Source organism: Biomphalaria glabrata, chromosome 1 (genome assembly GCF_947242115.1).
Source record: "Biomphalaria glabrata chromosome 1, xgBioGlab47.1, whole genome shotgun sequence".
Classification (NCBI taxonomy): Eukaryota; Metazoa; Mollusca; class Gastropoda; family Planorbidae; genus Biomphalaria; species Biomphalaria glabrata.
In genome coordinates, this window is record NC_074711.1 from 43933531 (window position 1) to 43945652 (window position 12122).

General features: G+C 33.3%; 1 long non-coding RNA gene across 4 annotated transcripts; it reads left to right on the forward strand.

The window, feature by feature from the left end:
- The first annotated feature begins 5474 nt into the window (after positions 1–5474).
- Positions 5475–9660, forward strand: LOC129927741 (uncharacterized). Of its 4 annotated transcripts, XR_008779367.1 has the most exons (5): positions 5475–5619; positions 5904–6052; positions 7218–7343; positions 7687–7755; positions 8116–9660. It is a non-coding gene; the product is annotated as an uncharacterized LOC129927741 (long non-coding RNA). The 4 variants fall into 4 exon arrangements; XR_008779366.1 differs by lacking the exon at positions 5904–6052 and having other exon boundaries at positions 5495–5619; positions 8116–9658; XR_008779368.1 differs by lacking the exon at positions 5475–5619 and having other exon boundaries at positions 5859–6052; positions 8116–9658.
- Positions 9661–12122: the final 2462 nt, after the last annotated feature.

Below are 12122 nucleotides of genomic sequence, written 5' to 3' on the forward strand. Positions count from 1 at the left end.
CGTGGTCATGTCAGGCGCTCAAGAGCTTTTGCATGTATTTTTTAAACTGTGTTGTCTCCCCCCCCCCCCAACCATATCCTACTTCTTTCCCTCTACCTACTTCTTTCCCTCTACCTACTTCTTTCCCTCTACCTGCTCTTTTTCGTCTTTTTCGCCTCTGAAAATCTGCCCCCTCCCTCTCTACATTTCTTTTTATTACAAAGCTTATATCAACTCACTCTGTCTGTCGGTCTGTCTGGTAAATAGTTTGTGCACGTTATTTCTCCCACACCAAATCCCGGATCAAGCTTAAATTTTAAGACTAACGCACACTTATTTATTTTACTTAACATTAAAATAATCAACAGAACAGAAATAACTAATTAGCTAATTAACTATTGGTAATTAATTATTGTGTTTGGTATCGAACAAGAAAAAGATATTTTACCCTTTATACTTATTACTTTGTAGGTCGTCGCTTTTAAGTTAACTATAGATATAACTACAAAACCTCCTATCTTTGCTGGCAGAGTGGCCAGTAGGTTGGCTTCAGGAGATTTAAGCCCTCGAGTTCGAATTTAGTTATTCTCCCCCCCCCCCTTTTTTTTTTACAAATGCAGTTTTGAGTTCCATTTTATATTATCTCTAAAAACAAAATAAATTTCTAAAATTATTTCTAAAAAGAGTTTGAAATGGTCAGGTTTTATAGCCTTGTGCTTACAGTGTCATTGTTTGTTAGCAACAATGCCTCTGTATTGTAGGTTTAGGTTGTAAATTTATTTGCATTAGTCTTAAAATTAAAAACATTTTTAAAGTACATAAATTAAATATTGAGCTAATATAATAGTTTAAAATTAATATAATCGTAACTTGTTACGTGCCGACACATGATGCTAAACAGACTTACGATACAAAATACAAAAATGGAAGGACGTCTGAACAGATTGATATCACATTGTTTCTACCAAAGCAGAATTTGGCATGTCATTACCATGTTGACAATGAGTGTTTATTGAATACGAAGGGTCCAAGGGAACTTCCTTGTGTCGTGTTATCTAAATATGACACTGTTTTGAAAGAACAATTATTAGGCTGTAAAGCAGTGATGCTAAAAAAATGAATGTATAAGTATAATTGTTAAACAAACCACGTAAAGAGACCTAAAGACATTAGGACATAAAGTTTACAAGCAGGGGCGGACTGGCTATATGGGCAAACGGGCAAATGCCCGGTGGGCCGGTACCAAATGGGCCGGTCTGGTCGCGACCAAAGAAAAAAAAATTCAATGCAGACAACTTTAAAAAAAAAAAATTGACATCAACAAGACACAAAGGCCCGAACATGTTTTCTTTTTAAATTATTATTACAATTAATTTTGTTTGACATTCAACAAGAATATAATTTTATTTTAAGAATTACACTATACACTGTACGTATTATCATTTGTAAAACGTTAGACCTTACTTTCTGCTATGCACGAGCGGCATGGCCTTCAACACTACTTTGATGTCTTCGAGACCGTGTTTGGCCTGATCATTTTGCTGGTCGGCATGGGCCTTTGATGGCACTCCTATTTTTGTTTTGCTCCTTCCCTCACCCGTTTTTTTATGGTTCCATGAAAGTTAACGAAAAAGAGGGACGGGAGAGGCTAAGTTAAAAAACCTTGATATATTGCGTCAAAAGGGGAGACAATCAGCTCGTTAACAAAACTTAATAGAAGTTAACTTAAACATATACACACAACCGCGAAATTGCAAACCACCCAACTTATTTATAGCTCAATATGGGTATAAAGTTCTACTATCTGCGATTTGAAAAGAAAAAGTAAGTTTCTTGTTGTTTATTTGCAATAACATAGATCTAAAAATACTACACTTAAGGCTTACAAAAAAATATATTATTTAATTAAAACAAAAATCTAGAGTAGATCTAAATCAATTTTATACCAGTGTGATTAACGGCAAACTTATGCTTAGTATGAAGTCATTGATGATGAAAATTATTACAATAATTACAATAATTTATATACTATTATCAGCGCTGTCACATCCGATATTTAATGAAAGGAGATTTAGAATCATTTATATTTTAAATAATATATTCATATACAAATCTCGTTTTTGAGAATGTACTAGGACGAATCAAGAGCTTTTCACATTTAGAGGTACCTCTCTAACCGTTCTGCTTTCTCTTATCTTTTAAAGGAATTTATATAGTTCGTCTTCCCTAGTTCGATTATGACCACTTTGTCATCCAGGGGGCCGAGGGCCTTGCACTGGGGTTTTTTGTCTCCTCGTGTGGCTGGTGAGCCCGGAATGTTCGGCTGCACACTGGGCAGGTTATTCCAGCTGGAGCTAGTGTCATTAGCCTTGCTTTTCTTCTTTGGCGTTTTTTCTTCTGCCAGCTTTGTTCTCTTTTCCTCAGCAACCTGTGCGCCGGTTTTCACAGCGCGACGTCATGATGCTCTGTCATGTACCTCTGTCTCCCAGGTGGATGGGTCTATGCTGAACGCCTTCAGAGAAGCTTTGAGGGTGTCCCTGAAGCGTTTTCTTTGACCACCTTAAGAGCGCTTTCCTTCGCTTAGTTGGCCATACAAGTCGTTTAGGGATGCGGTGGTCTTTCATTCTGCATACGTGTCCTGCCGATCGCAGCTAGGACTGCATCAGGATGTGTGGATGCTTTGCAGACCCGCTCTTTGACGGACTTCAGTATCTGGCATTTTGTCTTGCCATTTGACATTCAGTATTTTTCACAGACATGTCATGTGGAAGTGATTCAGTTTCTTTACATGTTAATTGTACACTATGCATGTTTCTGAGGCATAAAGCAATGTAGAGGAGGATGACGGCTCGATAGACCCCTAGTTTTGTATTTGTGGTGATACCACTTTAAAGGAATGGGTTGTCAGGCAGGAAAACCAATGATTTAGCATATTTTAAGTCACAGATCAACATGCATGACTAGATTAACACGTGAAATGCGTAGGACCTAATTGTTTTATTTTTTTGAAGAAACGTCTGTAATCTATAAGTAATACCAAAAAGTTTGAAACTCATTAAGGCTGCTATTGTAGTGTTTATAGTTTTCAGACTACATACATGTAGATCTATAAATAGAATACATTATGTAAGCCTACGAAAGCATACATCCAGTTTTCGATGCGTTATCAAACTTTATATATTTTGAATAGAATTAGGCTTACACCTATGATAAATCATATGCGCATAGCCGAGAGGGGAGGAATTCAAACCATCACTGGCCTCAGATCTCATTGTCTGAAAGGGAAACTTTACTTATTGCCCCAGTGCAGCCAACTTAAGCAAACAAGAGTCACCAAATTTCATGAGCGTAGCCAAAAGTGGTTTTGTGCCCCCCCCCCTTTCCAATATAAAACTTAAGCATTTTACCATTTTCTACCAGTCGCTGGACTCCAGTGAATAGAAGATTTAGTTTTTGATTTTTTTAGCGGAAGAGTAGCAGGCTAATTGCACTGTAGATACCTCAGAATATGCATTTTTTAAAGCTTAAAATAACGGAAATGATGCTCTGATTCGGGGGAGCTTACGGCGCTCCCCCAGACTTCCTAGCTGTAACTGTCCCTTGGCGGTGTGTACTACCTTTCACTAATTATAGGAAGAGAGTATTCTAGAGTAGAAAAAACGTTTAAAAGAATGAAAGATAAGAATGTAATGAAGATTAATTACATATACACACACACTAATATATATATATATATATATATATATATATATATATATATATATATATATATATATATATATATATATATATATATATATATATATATATTGCGGAGGGGGTTTAACACCCCACCCCACACCGAAAATATATGACATGCCATTTATGGGCCGGTTTATATGGTAATGCCCGGGCCGATTTTGATACCCAGTCCGCCCCTGTTTACAAGGTACTTTGATATAAAATCTATTACTAAACCTGACTAATCACACACTGATCAGATGTCCAAATGCAAAACTTATAAGATAGTTCTGATATCTTAAAATGCTTAGTAAGGAATGAGCTGGACTTTAGGATGTGTCGAGTTCAGGGATACGACAATAAAGTTACGGCGTCTGGAGTTTAATGTTAGATTTTTAGTCACTAATGAAATTATTTTTTCGCTCTCAAAATGAAGCCAACAGACACGCATGTCAGTGAGTATTGCCAGATGTCTTTAATTTTACAAATCTTTGCTTTACTTTATTTTTGGGCAGATGTATTGGAAAGAGTGATACACAAAAGTTTATTGAAACTTTATATAGTCTATGATTGAAACTATATATAGTCTATGATTGAAACTATATATAGTCTATGTCAGTCTATGATTGAAACTATATATAGTCTATGATTGAAACTATATATAGTCTATGATTGAAACTATATATAGTCTATGTCAGTCTATGATTGAAACTATATATAGTATATGATTGAAACTATATATAGTCTATGTCAGTCTATGATTGAAACTATATATAGTATATGATTGAAACTATATATAGTCTATGATTGAAACTATATATAGTCTATGATTGAAACTAAAGTGTTAACTATTAATAAATTGGTGACTAAGCTAGAGGTGATTAAATTTTTCTTTATCAAAAGCATGTCAGCGCATGGAACTATGACTATACTAATGGAACAACAGCTCCTAGTTTTTACTAGGGGAGTGCCGTCGCGCATCATTTTCACGCATGGTGCAATATGGAGAAATTCAGGAGGATGCAAAAGAAGAAATTTACTCCTCCAGTCACTTGGACTGACCTTCAATGAGAGTAAAACTTTCCTACGCTTTATTTTATTAGATCTCTAAAAACTTCATCCATTTTCTCACAATGTTTTGTGATTTATAAAATTTTCCTGAATAAGGGTTCGTCACAAAAGTTATTTTTTTAAGGCCACCCCATTAAAATAGCTGTTTTCAGTACATTCACATTTGGGTATTTTACACAAAATCTGGATTTTTTTTTATGTACATTAAATCATTATCATCTGTCCCGCGTAACTAAATCCTCCACTTTTCCCGGTCACCAATGTTCTTAATAAGAGAGAGAGGCTGGTCCATTATTTGCGTAGTCCAGCCAGCTTTTCTTCTGACAAACCTTTTTTCGTTTATTCTCTTAAAGGATATTTTTTTTAAAGTTAGTCTTACAAAATACAATTCCTAACCAACTAATGCAGTTATCGTCTTTTCACAGTATTGAGGAGTCATCCTTTTTGCCAGCCAGAGTGTTAATTGGCAAAAGTAAAAAATTCATTATTTTAATTTTTTTAGTAAATATTCACAACTATATCTTTTATATAATAATATTTTTTTTTAATAATAATATCTTTTATATAGACATGCTTTAATAGATCTAATAAATGATTAACGCGGCCCTACCAATATGGGTATATTAATACTTAAATCTGGGTATTTTAAATTTCGAATGCGCATTTAAAAAAAACCGAACTTATCTATAGATCTCTTATATCTAGAATAATCTAGATCTACAACACCCACACTTAGACTATGGTTCTAGATGAGATCTATTTAAAAGATATTTTTAAAAAAATAACTCAACAGATCTAATAAAGTCATGATTTCCACTCTATTTTCTCTAGATCTAGACCATACATGAGGTCAATATGAATGTTTATAGATCTAGTCTACGTCTAGAACTCTTTACTCTAGATCTATCGATCATGACTATAGTTATTAGTATAGACTGTATTATACTGTAACTGTATTACTAGTATTAGTGTATAGTGACGGTAATTATAGTCACTATAATCAATAGTGTATTTCCTGTAGATCTAGTACCTGTACTAATATTAGTAGATGTAGATCTATAATAATAATACTTTTTAAAAACTTTTTAATAGTAGAAAGTAGATTTATAATCTATCAATTCTATCTAATCTAGATCTAAATCTAGACTTCACTTTCACATCACATGATTATTGATACAGACAGTGAATGAAACAGATGCAGTGATTATATTATAGTTTATACTGACTTATAGCTCTACCAGTTGATTATCATCATCATCATCTCGAATAATAATCTAGACTAGTATGTCAATGTCTCTATTAAAATAATTAATATCATCAGCCATATCATTTTAAATATTAAAATAGTAGACATAGATTTCTATATTATAAATAGATAGATTAGATCTATAAAATATAATTTTACAAACTTTAGAAATGATTGATTTTATTTTTAATTGATCAGCCTTCTAGACTAGATCTAGCTAGACTCTAACCTGTAGTTTGTAGATCTTGGAATTGGATCGAAATTCACCTTCCTAAATTGTCTCTAAAGTCTGTAGCTGATTTGAGAGGCCCAACGAGGCAAAAGAGTCTATTACTATTAGTACTCTGTCTCTTGATCTATCTAGTAGGCCTACTTAGCTAGTGCATTAGCCTTAGCCATAGTGTAGTCAAATCTTGACAACTAGTCTTCTAGATCTAAGCTTCTAGAATAATTAGATCTAGATCCAGTTTAGATTTAGAATATAAAAGTATTTTACTAGCTAAAATACTAAATCTACTGATCTAAATTCTAGATAGATATACAATATATAGATCCAGTTTAGATTTGGAATATAAAAATATTTACTAGCTAAAATTCTAAATCTACTGATCTATACTTAATATTTTAGATATTATATGACATCTACAAAAATTATTATTAAGATATAATTATAGAATCTAGACTAGTTATTTATAAATTTATGTACATAAAATATATAAATAAAAGATAAAATGTATGCAGGCCTAGATCCCATAAATTTATAATTGATCCAGATCTATCAGTAAAAGTTACCTTCGATGGGAAGTTTTACCCAATCTAATCTATACAAGACAATTTATAATCTATGCCTCGCCTACACCCCATACATTAAATAATAGTTCCCATTCCATGCCATGCCCAGACCCATGAGTTCATGAAATAATAAATGATGTGGTGTCAAATTGGATCTATCCCCTGAAATTCAGCACTTTAATATAAAACTCTCATATCTAGTTAATTATTTGCTATGACACTCTGATCAACTTGGACTTGTGTGATACATATATGTTTCTTATCAGATTTAATGAATGAAGTTTTGGTGCATTTTAAGGCTAAAAAAGTATCATCAGGTGCATTCTAACCATTGGTATTTTTCCTGGCAACATTTCTATTCTAGTCTGTGATAAATTATAAATTTAAAAAAATGTTTGTAATGTTTCAGTTATTAACAAGTAGAACCATGCCAACCAGTTCTGATGATGTACCAGAATGGCTCAAGGATCATACTTATACTATTTCTACTCTCTGGGCAGACATTAATAATATTGGCATCCATTCAATATTTATTGTAAGTACTATATACAATTTTTATTTTAGTTATCTAAAAGATGTTTTATGAAGTGTGATTTTCATGGTCAAGCAACATCCAAATATCGGGGATGGAATTTAACATTTTTCTCTAGTTTTTTTTTTATAACACTCTTAAGCAAATTCATCTTTCATGAATGCCTAATATACTTGGCTGTTGTGCAGGCCATTCCTTTACAATAAACTGTTAGATGAAATTAGGCAAAATTATGTCTGATAATTTGTATGTTTGATACAACAATGTATTCAATTTAATAATATTATTTTTTAATTTTAATGTTTTCAAAAGAAATTAGCCATTATGCCTAATTGTATAATTACAGTTATGTTTGGAAATGCAAGAAAAAGGCATGCATTCCTGACAAGTCAATGATTGGTTGCACCTCTTAAAGGTAAGGTACTGCAATTTTTCCCTATGCACTTTTCTCATAAGCTGAAGTACTTGTATTTTTGAAAAACTAGTTTTCCATGAAAATGTAAATCATAATATATGTTATAGTTGCTTTTAGATGAGTGCAATGTCCATCAAATTAACTGAATATCTGCCTTCACCTTTAGTAATAATTCATAACTATTAAGGTCAGGGCCATGTCTACACATTAACACAGTAGCTCCTTTTAGGTACAGACTATTTTTAGAATAGCAAAATTATATAATTATACTTAATAACATATATATGTTTAGCATGGTCAACACATATGTCACACATATTTTTATTTTTTTAAAATCCTTTTATTTATTTTTATAACTAGATAACTTTCTGTTATGAGAAAAGATGAGATTCTTGGACTCCTGCATAGCACCACCAGAAAGGAAAATCCCATCATGTTGCAAAATAAAAGTCTTGGACCAATTTTAATTTAAGATATATATATTATACTGTAAGCTCTATACATATTTATGTATATCCTGTCATTCAGCCAACAGGTTTGGATTTAGTATTTCTTTAAATCTGTTTGATATTGTACTTGAAAACTATTAATCTGAGCCCCATTAAAACAATAGGGAGTGCAGTGAATGAGTGGTAAAGCACTTGGCTTCTGAACTGAGGGTTCCTGGGTTCAATTAAGACTGGGATTTTCAATTTCAGAATTCAAAAGGCTAGGGATACATGGCAATAGTAAGGAATAAGTAAAGGCAGTTTGGGGATCCATGGCTGAATGGTTAAGTCATGGGTTTGAATCTCTGTGAAGACTCGGATTAAAAATTTTTAGATTTTTGGGTGCCCCTGAGTCCACCTAACTCTAATGGGTAGCTGACTTTTGTTTTGGAAAGTAAAGATGGTTGGTTGTTGTGCTGGCCACATGATGCACTGGCCAAAGAATCAAATGACCTTAACATCATCTGCCCTATAGATTGTGACGTCTGAAATGGGATATTTTTTCAAAAGGTGGTTGGTTGTTGTGCTGGGTACATGACACCTTCGCTAACCATGGGGCACAGAAACTGATAAACTTTATATATCATCTGCCCCATAGATTGCAAGATATGTAAGGGAAATTTTACTTTTTTAAAATTAAAATAAGAATCTATCAAAAGTAAACATAAAATATGGTGCATTCTCCTTAAAACTAAAAACCTGGTGTGAAGGTTTAAAATGTTGGCAAAAAAAAGCAACATCATATATTCTTAATTCCCTTTGCAAAACTTACTGAGAAGAACATGCATGTTGTTCCCTCATAAGTTTCTTGACAGAGGAAATCTTGTTTATATTAGATTTGAATTAAGCAAATTAAGAAAAAAATTATAATCATTATTTCAAATGGTTGTATCTAAACCTTGTGAATTATTTTTCCGTTATAAGTATATTGAGATTAATGGATAATCATGAAATTGTTAAATAATTGCTGCTATCATTCCATTGACTAAAGAACCATAATTTTTTTTTTTTTAAATTAATTTCAAAATGATTTTTTTCAAGCATAGAGTTCACATAGATCTTGAGTGAATTTTTTTTTTTATTTGACTAATGCTTCAATTTTATTGTATCATATTAGTTGTTAATTTTTATTACCCAGAATATTTAAAAAATGAGTACACTATTTTCATGTAATAATGTAACTTGGTATTCACACAATGCTCAAAATACACCATAATCTTTAGGCCATACAGATTTGTATAAATTAACTTGTTTAAATACATTGTAAATGTATATTATTTGGATAAGAATAAAGTTTTTCTGTAGACAATTATTGTTCAAGATTTGTTGATGCTCCTGCTTAATCAATTATATATACAGGTCATTAGTTTTAACACGTCTGATAATAAATGACAGTACAAGTTAGTGAATGAAAATTTGTCATTATTTTAGCTGCTTTAGTCCTACATCAATGTGAGGTACCAGTATTTTGATTGTGTCATATAACAATTTAAAGCAACATTTTGAAATGAATAGTCTGTAGAATTGACAGTAAATACATTTAAGTGATGGGCTGTGATCTGCTTGAATTGGGAGCTGATCATGTATTGAATTTGTGTTTTTGATCTTTACTTCAAGTAAATGTTAATGAGCAATTAATTTTTAATGAATAAATAATTTAAAAATAAATACAAAAGAACCATAAACATCTACTTTAGTTTAATATTTTTTTTTCATCAGAACAGAATTTCCAACTTTGCATTCTTAAAATAAAATATAATTTATTTAGAGTAGAGTCAGAACACAAAATCATAGTTTTAAAATATTGTTATGACTTTGCCATGCGCACCGCCATTCAAGATAGTGCAGAAAGAAGGTGCGCACTATCAGTGACCAGACAAGTCGGATGTTGACATAAGAGACGAACGATTTCCGCCCAAGTAGAGAGCCAATATGGAGATGTTGTGCTCAAGACAGATGCCCTTTGTGTTTGTCATGTCTCCGTGTAAATAAACGTCTATGTCCTCGTTGAGTTGCCTCACTTAAGTTATTACAATTGGTCTCAGAAGTGGGATTATAGGCAACTCAACGAGAGGAGGTAGGATTTACAATGGCAGCTTTGAAACGATTAGACCAACTCTCAGTTAGAGAGCTTAGGAAGGAACTTCGTAACCGATATGAGATAATTGGTGGTACCAAGGAGGTGCTTACAGCTCGTCTCCGGCAAGCCTTGATAGATGAAGACGAAGATCCAGATACCTACTTATTTGAAATTGAACCGGAGATTTATGAGCTTATTGGCAAGATAAATGAAGCAATGTGTGAACAAATTAACAGTATGGGGAACAAGGTAGATAAAATGGTGTCTCGAATGAAAGAAGGGGTAGACTCGTTGGTAAAGGAGCAGTTGCCTGTAGACTCGTTGGTCAAGAAGTTGCGTGGTCAAGACAGTGGTTTCCTGTTTGTATGATGAAATAAATGGAAAATCGCTTTTTCAATGATGTCATTGATGCACGAGCACTTTTCATCAACAAATAGTAATACAATCACCAATAGACATATTGAGGAAACAGGCTTCATATGGGAATTACGTGTGCTCAGACTTTGCAACCTCCTCCGAATACTGCTAACTCAGGCCACTTCCATTGTGTCATGTGAGAGATCATTCTCAAAGCTCAAGCTCATCAAAAAGTATCTCAGGAGCACAATGACGCAAGAAAGGCTTATCATGGTTTTAATGTCAGTGAAGTCACAAATACTAGATAGTATCGATGTAGTTGATGTTATAGATGTCTTTGCTGCACAGAATGCAGGACGTGAAGCGATATCAATTTAGATTTGTCACTTGTGCATTATTTAACTAATAAACAACGGTATTATTCATTACTCTTGATGATTACTTTTTGTTAAGTTTACTGAAATACTGAACCAATTTGATTTGAGGCTTATATATTTTTGCGATCTCATGTCATATGTCGAATGTCAAAATGCAAGGGGCCCCCAAAGAGGTCAATCCCCCCGGGCCCCCAAATCCCTAGTTACGCCCCTGAATTTATTATAGTTTAACAAAAGAATAATCCAACGAAAACTTTTGTATCATCAGCGGTGTATAGAGGGGGGAGTTACAACATGATCTGATCGCACCGGGTGACACCCACCCTAGTGACGCCACACACACACACACACACACATATATATATATATATATATATATATAAGAATTAATAAAAGCAGCATTTCTCAACCTCCGGCGAAAATCAAAACAACTGGGGCAGCACTATAAGGTTCCATAGTGGGGTTAGAGAGTGGCATTCTTCACTGCAGAAACGCATTCTCCTGACATCTACAGCTCATTATTCATCAAAGGAGTTCGGGGCGAAGCCCCGACGCCAAAAGCGTTTTCTCGCATTCTTCACTGCAGAAACGCATTCTCCTGACAACTACAGCTCATTATTCATCAGTACGATTCGGGGCGAAGCCCCGACGCCAAAAACGTTTTCTTGCATACTTCACAGAAGAAACGCATTCTCCTGACCTAAAGTTAATTATTCATACTATTAAAAAAAAGACCATTTGAATGATGTTGTACTTGAAAATATTCTAATATGAATTTATAGGCCATTAATACATTGCAAATAAAACCGATTTGTTCCTTGAAAAGATAAAATACCCCACATATTTAGATTTTGGCTTTGAGGACCGCCGCAGAAAAAAAAATATTCGATAAAAAATATTACAAAAAAAAAAAAAAAAAAAAAAAAAGTATAAATTGTGAGTTATAGTCCCAAATTTATTTAACTAGAAAAATATCAGATTGAGTAAAGGTTGGGAAAAGGGACTATAAAGAGAGTGTTTGGGTTTAGAATTCATCTCAATCATGACTCTTATACTGAAAAATTT